The sequence below is a fragment of the Triticum aestivum genome, chromosome 5A (assembly GCF_018294505.1).
Source record: "Triticum aestivum cultivar Chinese Spring chromosome 5A, IWGSC CS RefSeq v2.1, whole genome shotgun sequence".
Classification (NCBI taxonomy): domain Eukaryota; kingdom Viridiplantae; phylum Streptophyta; class Magnoliopsida; order Poales; family Poaceae; genus Triticum; species Triticum aestivum.
Window position 1 is genome coordinate 500,163,042 of NC_057806.1, and position 23,375 is coordinate 500,186,416.

Below are 23,375 nucleotides of genomic sequence, written 5' to 3' on the forward strand. Positions count from 1 at the left end.
AAATACTCGAAGATATGTTGCGAGCCTATGCTTTGGCTCAAGGACCTAAATAGGAAGACTGTCTACCGTATGCCGAGTTCTCTTTTAACAACAGCTTCCAGGCCAGTCTAAAGATTTCACCATACGAGGCGTTGTTATGGCCGTAAGTGCCGCACTCCTTTAAATTGGTCTCAAACTGGAGATAGCTGCATTTTCGGAACAGATCTCATGATGGAAGCTGAGAAGCAAGTTAGGGAAATCAGAGATAGATTGCAATTGTCCAAATCTCGACAGGAGAGTTATTATGATGCAAAGCACCGACAGATCAGTTTTGAACCCGGAGAACATGTATACCTCCGAGTCACTCCTATGAAAGGAGTCAAGAGATTCCAGACTAGTGGAAAGTTGGCACCTAGGTTTATTGGTCCATTTCCAGTCATGTCCCGAGTGGGTACTGTTACTTATTAGCTGGAACTACCCCCAGAATTGTCAAACGTGAACAATTTGTTTCATGTCTCATAGTTGAGGCGATGCATGTCGCCGCCTGAGAAAAGGGCTGCTATGACCGAAATAGAGTTGGCAAAGGATTTAGCATACGAAGAGAGGCCAGTCAAAATTTTGGATCAGATGGAAAGGGTCACTCGCAGTAAAGTGAGGAAGTTCTACAAAGTCCAGTGGGAGCATCACACCGAGTCCGAATCAACTTGGGAACGCGAAGAATTTCTAAGGGCACATTATCCCGAATGGTTTTCCCAAGCAACCGAATCTCGAGGATGAGATTCATTCTAAATGGGGGAGGTTTGTGACAGCCTGGTTTTTGCCCTCTTTCATTTGCCTGATTTTCATTAGAAATGATTTTGGAAGTTGGAGTTTCTGAATCTTTTCATGGGGACTTAACCACTTGGGTACCCTTGGCTTTCATCCAAGTGCCTCATCTCCCTCCCTAAGCATCATTTCCTCTCTAGTTCACCTCATAATAATATTTGGAATATTTTTATTTAATGAAAAATATTCATTTCCTTCTCTTAAACCCTAGATAGATCAATGTCCTCCAAAGCAACCCCAATTTTTCTTGCCCACAAAAATCTGATACAATTACCAAATATTCTTTAAACCCTAGGGAACCTTCCTGAGCAAAAATATTGCACCACTTTTTGGAATATTTTTGCCACAGAAAATATTTTCTGTTCTGGGCAGAAATGGTGGTTTCTACAGCAACTACCATTTTACTTGCTCTAATGAGGCTGATTTTTCTTGTGTACCATCACCTTAGTAGATGATTGCTAGCCTCCAAAACCCAGCTCCAAACTCCCAGCCATTTTACCTCGGTAAACTCTTAAAGTTACTGATCAGAAACATACTTGGCTTGTAAAATCTTTTATATTGCGTCTGGATCCAAACCAAAGTGTGGTAAACTTCAAAACTACCACGAACAACAAGCTAGACATGAACTTTGGACGTCGGCCGGCCTGAGGCCAAAGTTCATGCGGTGATCACGCGTGTACACGATGCGAGCCTGCGTGTTGACGCGCTCTGGGTGCCGCCGAGCACTCTGTTTCGCGCGTGCTCGCTTCCCCGACTGACAAAGCGTGTCAAACCTCGCCACCATCTTCTTCCAAACCCCCTTAACTCTCCCCTGGCACCCGCCGACGCCGGAGCTCTCCGCAGCAAGCACGGGCACGGTCCGGCCAACGTAATAGTGCGGTGTGCACTGTGCTCGTCGCCTTCTCTTCGATCATGTGCTCGTGCCCATTCACCCACAGTTCCCGCATGAGCTGCGTCGCCTTCTTCCCCTCTCACTGACGCCGCTCGTTGCCGGGCGCCGTGTCCAGGTATCGATGGCAGAGCCCGATCCCTCCCTCACCGCTCGCCTATAAATGGAGCCACCCCCAGCCTCCTCGAGCACCATCCTCCACTACCACACACCCCACAACACCGTAGGAAACCGTAGCCCGGCCAGGTAGGCCGCGGGCCGCCGTCCCCGAGCTCAAGCTCACCAGTGATCCTCTCTGGTTGCCACGATAGCTCCAGCCCCTCCCAGGCCTGGGCAATCCTTCCAGGGCCTCCGCCACTCTCCGGTGGTGCTGTTCCGCCTGGTTGAAGCCCCTGGAGTCCTTGAAGTTCGCTGTGGTCTTCATCTCCGAAGACCTCCGCTCTCTGCCTCCGCTTGTGAGGTCGATTCCGACGTCGTCCGACCACCCTTATCTACGCTACGGGTACGGGCTGGTGCGCCTCCATCCCCTCTCTCGATCCCTCCCTCTCGTTTTGGCCGAGGAGCCCTCATCGCCGGCGTGAGCTCTAGTGAAGCCGCGACCTCCTTTGTTTCCTTCTCCCTCTTCCCCCACCTGACTTGTGGGGCCCACTAGTCAGCCACTCAGTACGCGCGCGAAGCGGTACGAGTGGTGGCGCCCCGAGGCTTTACGCCTTCGACGTCACCCCCTATGTCTGTTTTATTTAAATTCAAATTTCATTTATATCCAGAGAGATTCAAACAGCTATAACTCTTCAACCATAAGTCCAAATGAATTGATTCTTTTTGCATTGTGTTCTTTGCAAAGAAATCTAGCAGCTCACCAAAAATGGGATTTTTCCCTGCTGTCTAGATTTTCTGGTGATTTTCAGAAGGGTTCTTGATATTTTCTTTTTGTGTTTAAATTTATTTTCAGCGAGTGAAGCTTGTCTTGAGGAACACCAGAGGGCTTGTGAGCCTCATCTGCACTAAGGCAAGCCAAGGCAACATTTTCATGATGCCACTTCAATATTTGTGATATTTTTTTCTACTTGAATGAATAATTTAATCCATGCATTTAAATCATTATCATTAGGTTATTTATATTCTATTAGTGTTTGCTTAAGTTTACATGCTTATGTTATCAAAAAGTTTGTAGCTACTAAGTGGTTATAGAAACTAGAGTTAATCTTTGCTATGATAGAAATAATATGGTTATGGATATAAGTAATTTATTAGAACTATTTTCTTGCATGAGAAAAATGGTAAAATTTGTTAGAAAAGATTCTGTTTAATGTGAGTTTAATCCTAACCAGAGAAGTATGAGGTGTTGTTGATGTTTATGCTTAGTGTGAATTTAGTTGACTCAGTCATTTCTGTTAATATGTGGTGCTTATGTTAGTGCTTGCAATTTAAGTTGAACCTGATAATAATACAACTTGAATTTATCGTTGACCGAGTCATGGTGCCACTGAATCGAGTTTTTCCCAGTGCAACCACATTTTCCTGTATGGGAAGGCCTTTATTCGGTCCGTTGTCATGCCTCTGGTCGGTGCCTCCAACTAGGGAAGGTTATAGGTGTGCGGTACCCTAGCCTGGTAAGCAGACATAACCTTGTGAGCCCGTTGTTGAGATTTTTGGTACCGGTCCCCGTGAGGGGTGGTCCCCGTGAGGGTCGTTGGCCACGACGGTGGTCGTTGTGTCTTTGGTAGAAACGGGGCCACCCAGGACTAGACCAGTTGGGGAGTGGGTCGGAGTGGCCGAGAGAGTGTCATGGCAATGGAGGGGTTTCGTCGGAATGCCGTTTATCCACCCTGAAAGGGAGTATGAGGCCATGGGTTCCGTGGTGTGGGTATAGTGCGCTACCTCTGCAGAGTGTATTAATCTATCAATAACCGAGTCCACGGTTACGGACACCTCGAAAGAAGGTCACACCATGGGTTAACATTTAATTAATCTTGCACACTAAGTCATGAACTTTGCACTGTTGAGGATGGCGGGAAGGTCATCCTGTAGATTGAGACCAAGTGTTGGTCGTGGTTGTGATCGCCGGAAGGACCACTGTTTGGGACAAAATATTGGTCGTGGTTGTGGCCGCTGGAATGATCATGAAGTATCCATAGTGAAGATCATGTGGTTGGTACATTTGTGATCCAGAAGCGATCATCGTGGTAAGATAGTCCGAGGGACTGTGCTCATAAGAGCGCGATCACAGCATGTTGGTTACATTGTTGCATTACTAATAATTGGTTAATTATCATGATATTGTTTGTCATTATGTTTATGCTTGTAGTGAGCTTGCAAGTACATTCAATGCACTAACCTGGCGTGTCATGCCAGATTTCAGGAAAGTCCCGTGGAAAGGAGTGCTGCTCGAGTCTAGATCGTGTCCACATCGGTGTCCTTGTGCTATGGAGTTCCGCTACGATGTTGTTCCGCTGCCGCGTAGTTGTTATGATCAAGGACCTTTTATGTTCACTAAATAATGTACATATTGTTTAGCCGCATCGGGTGTGCCGCTTGGCCTCGCTACCTGTTGTAATGTAAACTATGAGCCGCTAGTATGAATAAAGCGGTTGTTTTCTGTACCAAGAAGTTGTGTGTTGCCAGAAGACATGGTCTCTAGGCTGGCAATGCAAGGTAAACCGGTTGCTCCGAGCCAGGGTGCCAAAAAGGGCTTGCTTCCCAGTGAGCCTGCGCAGCATACAGCTTGCACGCTTCCAAGTGAGCCTGCACATTGGAGGACGGCTTGCACGCCGCTCGGTCAGCCTGCGCACCGGACTCCACTCGCACGCCTCCCATTCAGTCAAGGTCAAGCAGATGTCCACACGGCACCTCCTATAGCCATTAAAACTAAGACACGTGGCGTCACGTGAATGGTTATCAGAACGCGCACGATTTGAATTATACAACCGTTTGAGATATTAAAGTGGTAGCCATTTTTCAAAATGCCTTTGTTGGTTGTTATTCGAGTGCGCCTTCTCTCAAAATGGACACGAAAAATACCACAGCATGTCGGGTGCCATTCCTTGATAGCATGCCAAGTTTCATGAATTTCAGACGAGTTTTAGAATTACTAGAATTTAAAAACAAAGTATCTCAACATTTTGCCGGCAATCAACGGTGCCCTGGTGTTTGAAATTCATTCTCATTTCGTGCATGGGACCTAACCATGCACCCAAGGACACATATTTGATTTTTCAACCAATTTATATGCATTGGAGCATGTGCATGTAGTTCAAATTTGAATTATGCACATAAATGCATTGAAACCACAGTTAATGCATAAAAATGTCCAAACGAACCGCGAAAAATCACAAAAATTGACATAACACTCATGTTGTTCTATGTTGACATCAGAAAAAAGTTGAAAGCAATAAGAGGCAATGGATATCGTTTCGTCCCCAAAGGTGGGACGTTCCCTATCGAAACCATCATGCTTGTTGTGAGAAGCTCTCGTCTGTGAGAACCATACACCCAAACCTGCCCCAAATGGGACAAATATTTTACCACGACATGTTGATGCCGCTCCATGATAGCATGCCAAGTTTCATGAATTTCAGACGAGTTTTGGATTTACTAGAATTTAAAAACCAGGCATCTCAACGTTTGCCGACAATCAACGCTGCCCTGGTGTTTGAAATTCATTCCCATTTCTTGCATGGGACCTAAGCATGCACCCAAGGACACAAATTTGATTTTTCAACCAATTTATATGCACTGGAGCATGTGCATGTAGTTCAAATTTGAATTATGCACATAAATGCATTGAAAACTCAGTTAATGCATATAAATGTCCAAACGAACCCCGAAAAATCACAAAAATTAACAAAACACTCTTGTTGTTTAATGTTGACACGAGAAAAAATTTGAAAGCAATAAGAGGCAATTATATCGTTTCGTCCCCAAAGGTGGGACGTTCCCTATCGAAACCATCATGCTTGTTGTGAGAAGCTCTCTTCTGTGAGAAACATATACCCAAACCTGCCCCAAATGGGACAATTTTTTTACCACGGCATGTTGATGCCGCTCCGTGACAGCATGCCAAGTTTCATGAATTTCAAACGAGTTTTGGATTTACTAGAATTTAAAAAACCAGGCATCTCAACGTTTTGCCGGCAATCAATGGTGCCCTGGTGTTTGAAATTCATTCCCATCTCTTGCATGGGACCTAAGCATGAACCCAAGGACACAGATTTGATTCTTCTACCAATTTATATGCACTGGAGCATGTGCATGTAGTTCAAATTTGAATTATGCACATAAATGCATTGAAAACTCAGTTAATGCATAAAAATGTCTAAACAAACCCCGAAAAATCACAATAAATGACAGAACACTCATGTTTTTCTATGTTGACACGAGAAAAAAATTGAAAGCAATAAGAGGCAATGGATATCGTTTCGTCCCCAAAGGTGGGACGTTCCCTATCGAAACCATCATGCTTGTTGTGAGAAGCTTATACCCAAACCTGCCCCAAATGGGACAAATTTTTTACCACGACATGTTGGTTCCGCTCCATGATAGCATGCCAAGTTTCATGAATTTTAGACGAGTTTTGGATTTACTAGAATTTAAAAACCAGGCATCTCAACGTTTTGGCGGCAATCAACGGTGCCCTTGTGTTTGAATTTCAGTCCCATCTCTTGCATGGGACCTAGAAATTCACCCAAGGACACACATGTGATTTTTCAACCAACTTTAGTGCACCAGAGCATGTGCTTGTAGTTCCAATTTGAATTATGCACATAAAATGCCTAGAAAACCCAGTTAATGTATAAAAAGGCCAAACGAACCCCGAAAAATTCCAAGATTAAACACAACACTCATGTTGTTCTATGTTGACACTAGAAATTTTTTGAAAGCAATAAGAGGCAATGGATATCGTTCTGTCCACAAAAGTGGCACGTTCCCTACTGAAACCATCACGCTTGTTGTGAGAAGCTCTGGTTTGTGAGAAGCTTATACCCAAACCTGCCCCAAATTGGATATAATTTTCACCACAGCATGTTGATGGTGCTCCATGATAGCATGCTAGTGCCCTTGTGTTTGAAATTCATTCCCATCTCTTGCATGGGACCTAAGCATGCACCCAAGGACACACACATGTGATTTTTCAACCAACTTTGGTGCACTGGAGCATGTGCTTGTAGATCAAATTTGAATTATGCACATAAAATGCCTAGAAAACCCAGTTAATGTATAAAAAGGCCAAACGAACCCCGAAAAATTCATTCCCATTTCTTGCATGGGACCTAAGCATGCACTGAAGGACACAGATTTGTTTTTCAACGAATTTATATGCACCGGGGGATGTGCATGTAGATTAATTTTGAATTGTGCACTTGAAATGGCTAGAAACCCAGTTTAATGTATAAAATGTCCAAACGAACCCTGAATAATTCTAATTCTTTTACGACACACCTATAGTTGCATGTTCACTATATATAAAAGGTCTAGCAATTCAAACAGCGTCCATTGCTGCTATGACCCCATTATGTAATTCAAATCAAGTAGATCCCACACAGTTTATTATCACCAACTATGTGAGATGTAGTACAAAATATCTTGGAGCACCGTCGGTGTATAGTACGCCTATGGCTTACTTCGAGAAGGTGCGTCGGCTACAGTCCACAGCCGGCATGTCAAGCACACTAGCTCACTCCCCAAAAACTCCTGCTCTGCTTCAGTCCCTTAATTCAAATTTTCAGTAGCCCTGGCATTTTACTCCCGCCTCTGCATCCCTCACAATCTCAAAAATATCTGCTCGCCCTTGATCCAAATTTTTAGTAGCCCCGCCTTGTTACTCCCGCCTAGTAAAATTTTTAGTTGCCACAGTATTTCCTCAAACACAACCTTGCTCCCCCTCGAAACCATTGTTAGGTCGCCGCCATCACCGACGCTTCCATCCTCAACCTCTGCCTATGTGTCGGGGAGCTCGAAGAGCCAATGGTCAAAAAGAGGTTTATCACGGACTTTTCGCCCGACACCGGCGAGGTGGCCACCGAGGTTCCCCGTCATCCTCCGCAAGCCCGATCCGTCGTCACCGGTCCCTCGATCCGCCCGCCGCCGCACCCCTACGCCGGTTCGAGGACTTCCCCGTCCTCCCTCGGACCCAACAGCCGACGAGTTCCTACCTCGGGGTCAGGCAGTGGAGGCGGGGACGTGGGTCACCGAGATTACAGATCGAGAGACCCACACCCGCCGGTGGCTCGGTAGCTTCCACACGGCCAAGCTCGCGGCCATGGAGTACGACCTCTGGCAGGTCCGCTACCACGGTGCAACGGCTAGGCTCAATTTCCCTTTCGGCACACATCCGGTCGACCTCGTTCCGCCAGAGCCAGGGTGGTGTGCTCAGCTATGGCGCGGGAGGACCGCGATGCGTGGGAGCGCCTCGAGGATGAGGCCACTGACGAGGCCTACATGCAAGAGCTCCGCCAGCAGCAACATGAGCTCGTGGAGGCAGAGCGGACGATCTTTGCCAGCGACGGAGGGCGGCGAGGTTATCGCGCTCTCCTCCAATGACGAGGTCGACGGCGGCGCGGAGGGCGGCAAGGTTATCGCGCTCTCCTCCGATGACGAGGTCGAAGGCGGCGGTGACGGCGGCGCGAAGGGCGTCGAGGTGGGCCCCGAGGACGAGGAGATCGACATCGACGAGTGGAGGTGTGCCTTCCCCAACGACCCCAATGACGGTACCGGCCCAGACCTGTGGCACACCGTAAATTACGAGGAAGGATAGGCTCGACCTCTACTTTGACCGAAAGTAGTTTACCTTAGTTTAAATTTAGTTTTTATGTTCGGTTATGCAAAACTATCTATGTTTATGTTTGAATGCATGCTACTTTCGGTTGAACCTACTTTGAACTTGATCAAATTGAAGTTTACAACCTTAAGTTTAGGGGGTCGACTAGAAATGGCCAAAAATTGTTGGAGTATATATATATATCCACTAAGGGTTTTAGTCCTTTAACTTTTTAAGGATCGCCTAGAGATGTCCTTATGACTTTTTTATTTCAGTTCTTCACAATGTGATGCTCTATATGTGCAACTATTTGCCGTGTAGTTCAATTTCATCAATAATAGTTTCAACAATACCACTATGAATTACGATATTTGGTTGTTGTTGTTAAGGATATTGCAGTTAACATGCCTTTTCATTTTTCATTTGTTGTTTAGCAACATGCATTGTATTGAATGACTAAATATGCAATCCCAGGCTACATAGCAACAAGGAAGAGTGTTACCTTAATGTTTTGATGATGTATAGATATACATGTAATAAAATCTTATATAGTGGGATGGAGGGAGTTTTGTACTACATCATTTTTCAATTGTTGTTTAGCTTCTAATATTAACTAGGTGCTTTTAGGTACATATATCATTGCCAAAGATCCGCATTTCGACCCTTTCTGCGTATGGGGCAATGAGATATTCATGAACCAACATCAAGTGAGGAAAATGATAAAGATTGTTATTAAAATGGGTCAAAAGATGTCAATCGAACTATTTGTTTACACTTTATGCAAGACAACAATGAACTGCAGGATGGTAAGTAAGAACCATGTAGCCTTCTTTTTACTACCCGTAATGAGTTGTGTTAGATGACAATATCTGAATCTTTTTTTTTCAGTGGACCCTGAAGTAGTTTACTCAAGATTACCTCTCAAACTACATGATTGGCGGTCGGCCATCATAAGGTGTTGGACTAGAGTCCTGCATGCCTTCTTCATCTAGGAGAGCACAATAGGGCCATTCCGCTTCACCTTGTTCAGCAACCGGAATGTCTATCACCTCTTTATTTACCATGTGTAATAGTACAAGTATAGAACCCTGGTTCATCATTCTTTATTTGGTGCTTATGTAATTCTTAAACATATGTACCTGTGAATCGAATAATGCACTGGTTGTTTGAACCTGATGGATATGAATAAAGCTATAGCCTACTTTCAAGTTTAAATTAGGTAGAATTTTAAATAGCAGCAATTAAATTAGGGCGAAATTACGTTCTGCAGGTCATTACGGCACACACGGTTGGTAAAACACAAATGTTTGCGATATACACCATAATCCAAGATGGTTCACAGAGAGGAAACGTGTGCAAGCATGCACATAGTTGTCGTTTACAAAGCGTGTGTGATGTCAGACACTATCACATACGGTGCGGGAAAACTAAAAATGTGTGCGATTGTCTACCTATCGTAAACGGTTTATAATCATGAACTGTTTGTGATGTGCCAGGCATCGTAAAACTCCCGTGCCTGGAAAGCTCTCGTGCCTGGAATCTGCGTGGTTTTAGGTAAAACCACAAAACTCTGACTGTGATGGCAATGCGAGCACAAACGAGTAGCAAGGATGAAGCGTTTGGGATATTTGAGATATCAGAAACGGTTATATAGGGACAACTGTATGCATCAAGGCTCCCTATTCCCGACGGTTTCTGGGTCGTGTGGGAATGACCGCCCTATCGCCCACACTCACTTGGCGACGGTTCCAAATGCCATCGCGGAAAGGGGTTAAAACCGTTTGTAGAGCACTGACACGCACCAGTGATAATAAAGGTTTCTATCACAAGGGGCAATATAAAGTGATGTTCCTTTACATTAAGATCTTGGACATCCAAACAGAAAAGGCGCATGACTACCTCTGCTTCCCTCTGCGAAGGGACTATCTTTTACCATTTCGGTATTTACTTTTTATGCAAGAGTCAATAGTGTTCTTATCTATTCCTTTTTCATTTTCTCTTTGCAAGCATAATGTGGTGGGGAAAGATCTAGTAAAATATATCTAGTTGGATATGAGTAATAATCATGAGTTATTATTGTTGTTGACATTACCCTTGAGGTAAATGAGTTGGGAGGCTAAACTATAAGCCACTATCTTTCTATGTGTCTGACTGGAATTTTTTGCTCCATATATATGCCATGATTGTCAGCAATCATAGAAGACTAAATGGTAGTCGAGTATGTGGACTTGCGAAACAAAACCTCTTACATAAGATTCTTCCTGAGAATATGATGAATTGCGATTGTTTCATTGACTAGGAATAAAGTTTGTTAGTTTTCAATAAAGTTTATGTTTTATACTTCGATATTGTGAGGAATTGTTACTAGATCATGAGAAGTTTTATGATGATATGTTGTTGCTATGATAATGATCATGATGCTACTATGTTCGTATTTTGTTTTCATCGACACCTCTCTCTCTCTCTAAACATGTGGTCGTGATTATCGATTTCGGTGTTTGTTTGAGGACAAGCGAGGTCTAAGCTTGGGGGAATTGATACGTCCATTTTGCATCATGTTTTCCTATTGTTTCTTATAAAGTTTTTGATCATTATTACACTTTATGATGCAATTCTAATGCCTTTTCTATCCTAATTTGCAGGATTTACATGAAGAGGGAGATTGTAGGCAGCTCGAATTCTGGACCTGGAAAAGCTACAGCAGAGATACCTATTCTATTGAGCTCCAAATGACATGGAATTTCATGGAGAATTTGTATGGAATATATAAAAAATACTGGAGCAAAGAAGTACCAAAGGGGGCCACCAATTGACCATAAGGCAACAGGGTGCACCCTGATGCCTTGTGGGACCACTGGAAGGCCTACGGCCCCCATCTTCTGCTATATGAAGGGTTTTGACCTAAAAAAGATGAGGACTTTCAGGATGAAGCGCCACCATCTCGAGGCGGAACCTGGGCAGGAGCACTTTTGCTCTCCGGCAGAGGGATTCTGCTGGGGATACTTCCCTCCAGGAGGGGGAAATCAAAGCCATTGACGTCACCAACGATCCTCTCATTGTGGGAGGACCAATCCTCATCAACATCTTCACCACTGCTACTTCTTGAGCTTGCATTGGTTTTTCCCTTGAAGAGGAAAGGGTGATGCAGCAAAACAGAGATAAGTATTTACCTCAGTTAAAAACTGAGGTATCAATCTACTAGAAGGAACACACAAGTCTCCCATGATAGCACCTACACAAACAAAAGAATATTTACACCCAACGTGATAAAGGAGTTGTCAATCCCTTCACATTTACTTGCAGGGACGAGATCTGATAGAGATAGCTATAAAAGATAAGTAAAAGTGAAAAATAAGATAAAAGTAAATAAATTGCACCATGGTATTTTTGTGTTTTTCATTTTGTAGATTTGAAAATAATACGATAAAAGATAGACCCGGGGCCATAGTTTTCACTAGAGGCTTCTCTCTTGAAAGAAAGCATACAATGGGTAAACAAATTAATGGTGAGCAATTGATAGAAAAGCGCATAGTTATGAACATATCTAAGGCAACGATCATGTATATAGGCATCACGTCCGTGACAAGTAGACCGACTCCTGCCTGCATCTACTACTATTACTCCACACATCGACATCTATCCAGTATGCATCTAGTGTATTAAGTTAACAAGAATAGAGTAACGCCTTAAGCAGGATGACATGATCTAGAGGCATAGATCCAATCAATATGAAAAAACATCTTTTTATCCTTAATGGCAACAATACAAATACGTGTCATGTCCCTTTCTGTCACTGGGATTGAGCACCGCAAGATTGAACCCATTACAAAGCACCTCTCCCATTGCAATAAAAATCAATCTAGTTGGCCAAACCAAGTCAATAGATCGGAGAGAAATACAAAGGTATATAAATCATGCATAAAAGATTTCAGAGAACCCTCAAATAATATTCATAGATAATCTGATCATAAACCCACAATTCATGGGATCGCAACAAACACACCGCAAAATAAGATTACATCGAATATATCTTGTCCGGGGAATGGCCCCTAGGCAGGCAACGGAACCCAGATCCCTTTAAAAAACATCGGGGCTGGCAAAGCCCCTCAATCTGGCTCGCCCCTAGCCGGCTCCTCAGCGTGAGCCGGCCGGGTGCCGTGACCCGGCCAGCCGGATGGCGCATGCCGGCCGGCCCCAAGAAGTCAACCTCCAGCGACAAGTGGGCATGGCAACAGTGCGCCCTCCTTTACACTGGCCCCGGCGGGCATGGCAGCGGCGGTCCCCACGCCCTCGCCCAGGACGGATGGCGTCCCGGAGGCACGGTCCTGTAGCGAGGCAACGCTGACCGTCCCATGATGCCCGGCGCAGCGTGTCACAGTACCCATCAGCCAGTCGTACCTGTGCCCGGCAGACCCAGCGGCCACCACTGCCAGCTCCTAGACACTGACAGCAGGGCCCCGCGCCCATGTAACATGTAACGCCCCAAGACCGATGTGCCAGACGTCTTCCAGTTGTTCACCGTTGTTGCCATGTCATTTGCTTGTGTGTTGCACTTTGCCATGTCATCATGTGCATTTCATCTGCATGTTTTTGAAAACTTGCATCTAGTCATGTTCATCATTTTCTCCGTTGTCTGTTTCGGAATCCGACACTCTTACACGCACCGCTGCACCTCCGAGATCTTGTTTTGTGAGGGGGACAAAACATTCTCGGAATGGGCCGAGAATTGACGAGCGGCCTTGGTATACCACCGGCATACCGCTTGTCAAATTTCATTCCATTTGGAGGTCGTTTGATGCCCCAACGGTTAACCGCGTTAACCGTCGGACCCCTCTCTCTTTGCAGCCCAACACCCCTCCACAACAGCCCACTAGCCCATCTAAACCCCCTCCATGCTCTTCGCTGTTGGCACACGATCGTGTGGGCGAAAGCCACACCTCCATAGCGCTCTCCTAGCTCCCACCATCTATATAAACACCTTCCCCCTCCAAAATTCGGGTAAAAACCCTAGCTCCCCTCCTCCTCGCGCCGTCGGAGAAGTCCGCCCACGCCGGACGCGTCCGCACTGCCTGCCCAGACCAATCCCGGGGCGACACATCACCAACCCCACCGCCAGCCAGCTCCTCCCACCGCGTGGGCCCGCAGAGCCTGAAGCAGGTTCACCCGGGCCTGAAGCTTCCACCGCCGCCTCCTCACCTCACCGCCTCGCTGGATCCTCGCCGGCCACAACCGCCGCCTCGCCTCACTATCCACACTCGCGCCTCCACACCATGCCGCCCGTGCCACTGCGTCGCCGAGCACTACCCGCGCCGCTGCCTTCCTCGCTGCGTGCCGCCGCCGAACGCTGCCGCCCTGCGCCATTGGGACCACCACCGCACCACGCCTCGCCGCCGCACCACTGCCACCACCGCGTCGCGCCTCGCCGCTGCACCACCGTCGCCTCAGCGCCACGCCGCACCGCCTTGCCATTGTCACCGTCACCTCGCTGGAGACGTCGCTAGAACTCCCCCCGCCCGGATCCACCTCGGGTGGATGAGATCCACTGGTCCCGTGAACCAAACGCGATGCCCCATCCCGGATCTTCTCATCCCGCACCTCCTCGTCCACGTTTTTGCGAGGTTGAAATCTTCCAAGTCCCAGATCTGCTAATCCATGTGTGCATGTTTTTCATATCATAACTTTGTGCATGTGGCTCCGTTTTGCGTCTATGACATGTCAAATTGTTCATCTCTTGTTGATCTACATGATGGTTGCATTTACATTCATGTTACTGTTCATCTTGATGCCTTAATACTCATTGCGAAAGTGCTAAATGATGTAATCTGGTGAAGATTGCTGTAACTTGCCTATTTGTCTTTTTCATAGCATTTTGTGTGATTTTATTTTGAGTATCATGTCAACTTGTTTTAGGAGCATAATCATGCCATATTTGCAGTGGTGCAATCCATGTATTTTGATATGCCCTGTGGTGATTAGCATGAGCTTGAAAAGTGTGCTACTCGTTGTTTGTTGTTTTCATGCACTTTGTAATTTCTGCTAAGTCTGAATCTGTCATATTATGATGCCATGTTTAGTTGATGCTACCATCAATTCTATGCATATTTTGGAGATGCCCAGTAAGCACATTTTGAATACCATGTTATGCGCTATCCATCCATGCCCTTTGTTGCAATTATAGACTATTGTAGCTTGTTGTTATCATGCTCTCAAATTGCTAAATATTGTTTCTATCAGCCTGTTATCAACAAGTTCTTTTTGCCGTGTGAATAGCTGGTGGTCTATGCATCCTATGAACATGTTCTTGACATGAGTAGCTGCACAAATATGCTTTCTTGCTGTTGGTTGTATTTGCATGCCATGACAAGCTTTGTGGTGTGTTAACCAAGCTTGCAAAACATGCCTACTTATTGTTGTTTCTGCCATGTTCAGTAAATTCCACCAAGTATGTGAATCTGTTATCATTTGCGATCTTGCCATAATGTTTTAGACATGTTCTATTTGTATTCAGCAGTAGCTCAGTGATCATGTTTTGTAGTGCTTGACATTTTCTTTAACTAAATGCTTTTTGTTGCTATGATCTTGCACTATAGCATCATTGTTTCTTGCCTCCAACATGTCAACATGTTATTTCTGCTCACTTGTATGCCCAGTTTTTCACCAAGTCCTAATCTGTGTTATAAAGTTGCTTCTTGCATTGATCATATTGGTTGAATCTTGATGCCTATGAACCTGAACCTTGATGATAATTGAATCATGTAATCCATACTTGAAGTGCATATCAAGTTTTTGCTCATTTGGTTCCTGTAGAATGTTGTTTTGATGACTGCAAAGTGCTTGGTTGTTGTTTTGGGCAGATTGTTATTATATCTTGTTTTGAGTGTATGTGTTGATCCGTTGCTCCGTTTTGATCATGTCCTATATGAAACTTGCTTAGATTTGCATGTAGTTTCATATTACCTTGTTGCATCCATGTTTTGGAGTGTTTGTGATTGTGTTTTGCTTGCATTTGCTTCAATTCCATGTTTAACTTGTGATGCTCATATCTTCTAGACCGTAGCTCTGAATTAAACGAACTTTATATGTAACTTGATTAGAAAAGCGAGTAGATCATCATGGTGCACTTTAACTTGTTGTTTAACAACTGTAACTTAATGTTTTGTTCAGAATAGTACAAATTCAAAATTTGCATATGAGGAGTTTTTGAAATTGTTATATGTTGTTTTCGACCTCATTTAAACTTGCTTTGATGTGGTGTTCTTGTATGCATCATCTCTTGCCATGAGTAGCATCATGTACCCTTGTCATGCATCATACTTGGTTGCGCATCATTGTCAGGACCCCAATCGTAAGTCACACTGATCTAGCATGTAACACATCATATCACTTTGCGGCCTCACGCACGGTATTCCCACGGGTGCCACCTTACCTGGCCCGGGACTGTTTGCGCCTTTTGGATCACGTATATGATAGTGTCGCTAGCATCCATATGACAGAGAACCCGGGCCGACATGACTAGTCGTGAATCCAAAGTGGCACTAACTTATAGGGACAGGCATACATGACCCAACAACAAACATGTCGATCATCAACGTATGAACCCAAGTTGTAGAAAGCTACAAGGACTTAAACGAACAACGCGTGACATTTCCCCGAAGGGACAGAGACAGGAATGAAGAAGGACACATGCCGGACAGCTTAAGTGTTCTGGAGCAGTAGCAAGCTACCATGGCTTAGTGGAAGCACTAGGAGAAATTTCCTCATAAGAAAGGCTACCAAGAATAAACAACTAGGTGTAGGATCCCACACATAGCAATACACATTACACGTACGCATAACATGCAAGTATGTGATGTACACCATGGCATCACAACATAAATCAACAACTCATATAGATAAAGGCCCAGAAGAGCCAGCATAGCATTATATTACAAACAGGGGTCACATGACCCATCATTCAGAGCATACGAGCAACTGAAGCATAACATGTCTGAGTACAGATAACTACAAATGAAAAAGGCTGAGAAGCCTGACTATCTACAAGACCGTCCCAAGTGTTCAAGATCGTAGCTGAGGTAACAAGCTACTCGTCGAAGTCCGTGAGGAACTACTAGTGAGACCGAGGTCTCCTCTGCAAAACATAAATAAAGCAAACGTGAGTACAAAGGTACTCAGCAAGACTTACATCAAATTTTATCATACATGCATTAGTATCAAGAAGGCAATGTGGGGTTTGGCTGCAGCAAGCTAGCTTTGACTCAGTGGCTATCCTGTTCTACGACTACGAGTAACTTCCTTGAGGTGAGAAAGCACACACGAGTCCACTAATCACCACTTCAATACACTATTATGGATTCATTCTCGTCTCCCTATGAGAAGGCGATCCATAGCACTCACACTTGTCTTGAGCATTTTAGAGTATCCACTTCAAGTTGTCTATGTACCACATAAGCATCCAAGAAGTCCATAACCGAGGACGCAGCTATTCGAATAGATCATGATAACCCTGCAGGAGTGTACTTCTTCACACACGCTCTCGCCACTTACCGCCATGTACATGTCATGTATCTCGGCAACCTTCAAGCAGAAGCCTGGCGAGGGTGTCGGCCACGACCTGACTAACCTCGCAAGACTCTAGTCCAGGTTTATTGCCTATTCGGGTTCCATCCGCAAGGGAGTCCGGGCCAAGTTTCCATAACGGCCCCAAACGATGTGAGCGGGGTTCCAAAGCCTACCATCCGGGTGCCACTTAGTACACCATGCCACTGTGCCTAGTCTGTCCCAAGCCCACCCTGCCGGTTGCCACTTGGTAGAAAAATAGCACTACCTACAAACACCAGAAACTAGTTGCGACTCCTGGATAGAGATCAAGGCAGTTAATAAGTCGAGAGAGCTTGGAGCGCCCGGAGCCCAATGTGTGGTAGTAGCTAGTCATTGGACAACATACACAGAACTCAGTTCTTAAGGACGGTCCCAATGAGACACCCACCATGTACTCCTACATGGCCTCTCACCGCTACCTTTACCAAATCGTGTTCACACGCTTAGCTCTCAGCATCAGAACACCATAACACTCCAATCCATTCCCAATGAATCAGACCTGACACAACTCTAAGCAATAGCGGGCATGGCAAGGTAGGAACACAACATGACTCAACCAACTCCTACACATGCTAGTGGGTTTCAACTATTTACTGTGGCAATGACAGGTCATGCAGAGGAATGGGTTCAACTACCATAGCATAAAGTAGCAGTTGAATCGTTGTTGTCCTAATGCACTAAAAGAGAGTAGGAGCAAGAGAGTGGGGTTGTATCAGAATGAACAAGGGGGGTTTGCTTGCTTGGTACATCAATAGTAGAGCACTACTCCTCTGACAGGTACTGTGGAACGGTCTCCGGAGTAGGACCTATCGAGAAGGACGGTGCCGGCAACTAGTACACAAGCATATGCAACAATATGATGCATGATCATGGCATGTAGATGTGATGTGGTTTGTGCTAATGCATCTAACAACAAGTTCAATGGAGCTCATTTGAATCAAGGATTCAAATGCAACTCCAAACGTAAGCATTTTAAATGCCCTTTATGTGTTTTCACTTATAAAGTAGGTATAAGTTGGTTTTTCATGCATGAAACTGGTACGGATGGGTAGATTGAATTTTTCTAATAATATATATATATATATATATATATTATTTCAAACTGAGCTACGGTTGAATTGCTGTGATTTTTGAAGTTTTGCTAATTTTCTAGAATTTCCTGAATTATTTTAAACCTAGAAAATCACTTATTTCGTCAGCACTACGTCATGCCTGCGTCACCAGGTCAACTGCACTGACTAGGGTCAAACCTGACGTGTGGGGTCCACACGTTAGTGTCACGGGTTAAACAGGGGGGTTATTTCTAATCTAACTAAAAGATTAGGGCGTCGGGGCCCACTGTCAGTGTCACTAAGGGGGGATTAATGCTAAACCAATCTCCAGGCCAGTGGGGTCCACCTATCAGGCCGGCGAGGTCGTCGCCGACGACCATGGACACGGCGGTGTCCATGTTACGGGCAATGGGGGCGGCATCTGGGAGCACCGGGAGATAGCCCGGGCTCGTCCGCATCTAGGGGATCAAGCAGGAGGCTGCGAGGTGATACGTCTCCAATGTATCTATAATTTTTTATTGCTCCATGCTATATTATCTACTGCTTTGGACTATATTGGGCTTTATTTTCCACTTTTATATTATTTTTGGGACTAACCTATTAACCGGAGGCCCAGCCTAGAATTGTTGTTTTTTGCCTATTTCAATATTTCGAAGAAACGGAATATCAAATGGAGTCCAAACGGAATAAAACCTTCGGGAACGTGATTTTCTCACCGAACGTGATCCAGGAGACTTGGACCCTACTCCAAGGAGTCAAAGAGGATGTCACGAGGGTGGGGGGCGCCCCCCCCCCCTAGAGCGTGCCCCCTGCCTCATGGGCCCCTCGGAGCTCCACCGACGGACTCCTTCCTCCTATATATACCTACGTACCCCCAAACGAACAGATACGGAGCCAAAACCTAACTCCACCGCCGCAACTTTCTGTATCCACGAGATCCCATCTTGGGGCCTGTTCCGGAGCTCCACCGGAGAGGGTCGTCATCACGGAGGGCTTCTACATCATCATAGCCTCTCCGATGAAGTGTGAGTAGTTTACCTTAGACCTTCGGGTCCATAGTTAGTAGCTAGATGGCTTATTCTCTCTTTTTGGATCTCAATACAAAGTTCTCCCCCTCTCTTGTGGAGATCTATTCGATGTAATCTTCTTTTTGCGGTGTGTTTGTTGAGATCGATGAATTATGGGTTTATGATCAAGTCTATCTATGAATAATATTTGAATCTTCTCTGAATTCTTGTATGTATGATTGGTTATCTTTGCAAGTCTCTTCGAATTATCCGTTTGGTTTAGACAACTAGATTGGTAGTTCTTGCCATGGGAGAAGTGCTTAGCTTTGGGTTCGATCTTGCGGTGTCCTTTCCCAATGATAGAAGGGGCAGCAAGGCACGTATTGCATCATTGCCATCGAGGATAACAAGATGGGGTTTATTTCATATTGCATGAATTTATCTCTCTACATCATGTCATCTTGCTTAAAGCGTTACTCTGTTTTTAACTTAATACTCTAGATGCATGCTGGATAGCGGTCGATGAGTGGAGTAATAGTAGTAGATGCAGAATCGTTTCGGTCTACTTGTCACGGACATGATGCCTATATACATGATCATGCCTAGATATTCTCATAACTATGCTCAATTCTGTCAATTGCTCCACAGTAATTTGTTCACCCACCGTAGAATACTTATGCTCTTGAGAGAAGCCACTAGTGAAACCTATGGCCTCTGGGTCTATTCTTATCATATCAATCTCCATCACTTTAATCTTCCTTTGCTTTTTTACTTTGCCTTTACTTTTTACTTTGCATCTTTATACCAAAAATATTATATCTATCAGATCTCACTCTCGTAAGTGACCGTGAAGGGATTGACAACCCCTAATCGCGTTGGTTGCGAGTAGCTATCGTTTTGTGCAGGTACGAGGGACTTGAGTGTGGCCTCCTACTGGATTGATACCTTGGTTCTCAAAAACTGAGGGAAATACTTATGCTACTCTGTTGCATCATCCCTTCCTCTTCGGGGAAAACCAACGCAAGCTCAAGACATAGCAAGAAGGATTTCTGGCGCCGTTGCCGGGGAGTCTACACAAAAAGTCAACATACCAAGTACCCATCACAATCCCTATCTCTCGCATTACATTATTTGCCATTTGCCTCTCATTTTTCCCTCCCCCCAATTCACCCTTGTCGTTTTATTCGCCCTCTCTCTCTCTCTCTCTCTATCCTCCCTCTCTATTTGCCTCTTTTGCCCGCTTGCCTTTTGTTTGCTCGTGTGTTGGATTGCTTGTTTGTCGCGATGGCTCAAGATAATACTAAATTGTGTGACTTCACCAATACCAACAACAATGATTTTATTAGCACTCCGATTGCTCCTCTTACCGATGCTGAATCTTGTGAAATTAATACTGCTTTGTTGAATCTTATTATGCAAGATCGATTCGCTGGCCTTCCTAGTGAAGATGCCGCTACTCATCTGAATAGCTTCGTTGATTTATGGGATATGGAAAAGAAAAAAGATGTCGATATTGATGTCGTTAAATTGAAGCTATTTCCTTTTTCGCTTAGAGATCGTGCTAAAGCTTGGTTTTCGTCTTTGCCTAAAAATAGTATTGATTCTTGGAACAAGTGCAAAGATGCTTTTATCTCTAAGTATTTCCCTCCCGCTAAGATGATCTCTCTTAGAAACGATATTATGAACTTTAAGCAACTTGATCATGAACATGTTGCACAAGCTTGGGAGAGAATGAAATTAATGATACGTAATTTCCCTACTCATGATTTGAATTTGTGGATGATTATACAAAAATTTTATGCCGGATTGAATTTTGCTTCTAGAAATCTTTTAGATTCGTCCGCGGGAGGCACTTTCATGGAAATCACTTTAGGAGATGCTACTAAACTCCTAGATAATATTATGGTTAATTATTCTCAATGGCATACTGAAAGATCTTCTAATAAAAAAGTGCATGCGATAGAAGAAATCAATGTTTTGAGTGGAAAGATGGATGAACTTATGAAATTATTTGCTACTAAGAGTGTTTCTTCTAATCCTAATGATATGCCTTTGTCTACTTTGATTTAGAATAACAATGAACCTATGGATGTGAATTTTGTTGGTAGGAATAATTTTGGTAACAACGCTTATAGAGGGAATTTTAATCCTAGGCCATATCCTAGTAATCCTTCTAATAATTATGGGAATTCCTACAACAACTCTTATGGAAATTATAATAAGATGCCCTCTGAATTTGAGAATAGTGTTAAAGAGTTTACGAATTCACAAAAGAATTTTAGTGCTTTGCTTGAAGAGAAATTGCTTAAAGTTGATGATTTGGCTAGAAATGTTGATAGAATTTCTCTTGAGATTGATTCTTTAAAGCTTAGATCTATTCCTCCTAAGCATGATATCAATGAGTCTCTCAAAGCCATGAGAATTTCCATTGATGAGTGCAAGGAAAGAACCGCTAGGATGCGTGCTTCTAAAGATGCCTTTATTAAAGTGTGTTCTTCCAATTCCTATGAAAATCAAGATGAATATCTAAAAGTTATTGATGTGTCACCTATTAAATCCTTGTTTTGCAATATGAATCTTGATGAAACTGAATATGATCTTCCTTTACCTAGAAGGCGTTCTAAAAATTCGGAGTATTTAGATCTTTATGATGAAATTGATGAAAGTGGGATTGAAAGAAATAAAAATCTAGATGTTGCTAAACTCACTATATTGGATTTCAAGGAATTTAATTATGAAAGTTTCTATTTAATTGATTGTATTTCCTTGTTGCAATTCATGCTAAATTCAACCACATGCTTATAGTCAACATAAAGCCTTCACCGAACATATTGTTGATGCCTTGATGCAATCTTATGAAGAAAAACTTGAGTTGAAAGTTTCTATCCCTAGAAAACTCTATGATGAGTGGGAACCAACTATTAAAATTAAAATTAAAGATCATGAGTTTTATGCTTTGTGTGATTTGGGTGCTAGTGTCTCCACTATTCCCAAGACTTTGTGTGATTTGCTAGATTTCCGTAATTTTGATGATTGCTCTCTAAACTTGCATCTTGCGGATTCTACTATTAAGAAACCTATGGGAAGGATTAATGATGTTCTTATTGTTTCAAATAGGAATTATGTGCCCGTAGATTTCATTGTTCTTGATATAGATTGCAATCCTTCTTGCCCTATTATTCTTGGTAGACCTTTCCTTAGAACGGTTGGTGCGATTATTGATATGAAGGAAGGGAATATTAGATTTAAATTTCCATTAAAAAGGGCATGGAACACTTTCCAAGAAATAAAATAAAATTACCATATGAAACTATCATGAGAGGCACTTATGGATTTCCTACCAAAGATGGCAATACCTAGATCTATCCTCGCTTTTATGCCTAGCTAGGGGCGTTAAACGATAGCGCTTGTTGGGAGGCAACCAAATTTTATTTTTATTCCTTGCTTTTTTCTCCTGCTTAGTAATAAATATATTATTTAGACTCTGTTTTGGTTGTGTTTTTTGTGTTTAATTAGTGTTTGTGCCAAGTAGAACCGTTGGGAAGACTTGGGGAAAGTCTTGTTGAACTTGCTGTAAAAACAGAAACTTTAGCGCTCACGAGAACTGCTGTCATTTTTATTTGAAAAGTGCTATTTAGTTAATTATTTTTTCATATGATTAATATCTAAATTACTCACGTCCAGCAATTTATTTTAGAATTTTTGGGGTTCCAGATCTTGCGCTAGCTACAGATTACTACAGACTGTTCTGTTTTTGACAGATTCTGTTTTTCGTGTGTTGTTTGCTTATTTTGATGAATCTATGGTTAGTAAAATAGTTTATAATCCATAGAGAAGTTGGAATACAGTAGGTTTAACACCAATATAAATAAAGAATGAGTTCATTACAGTACCTTGAAGTGGTCTTTTGTTTTCTTTCGCTAACGGAGCTCACGAGTTTTCTACTTTAAGTTTTGTGTTGTGAAGTTTTCAAGTTTTGGGTGAATTATTTTGAGGGATTATGGAACAAGGAGTGGCAAGAGCCTAATCTTGGGGATGCCCATGGCACCCCCAAGATAATCCAAGGACACCAAAAAGTCAAAGCTTGGGGATTCCCCGGAAGGCATCCCCTCTTTCGTCCACTTCCATCGGTAATTTACTTGGAGCTATATTTTTATTCACCAACATGATATGTGTTTTGCTTGGAGCGTCTTGTATTATTTGTGTCTTTGTGTCTTAGTATGCCACAATCATATTTGCTATACACACCTTTTGAGAGAGCCATACAT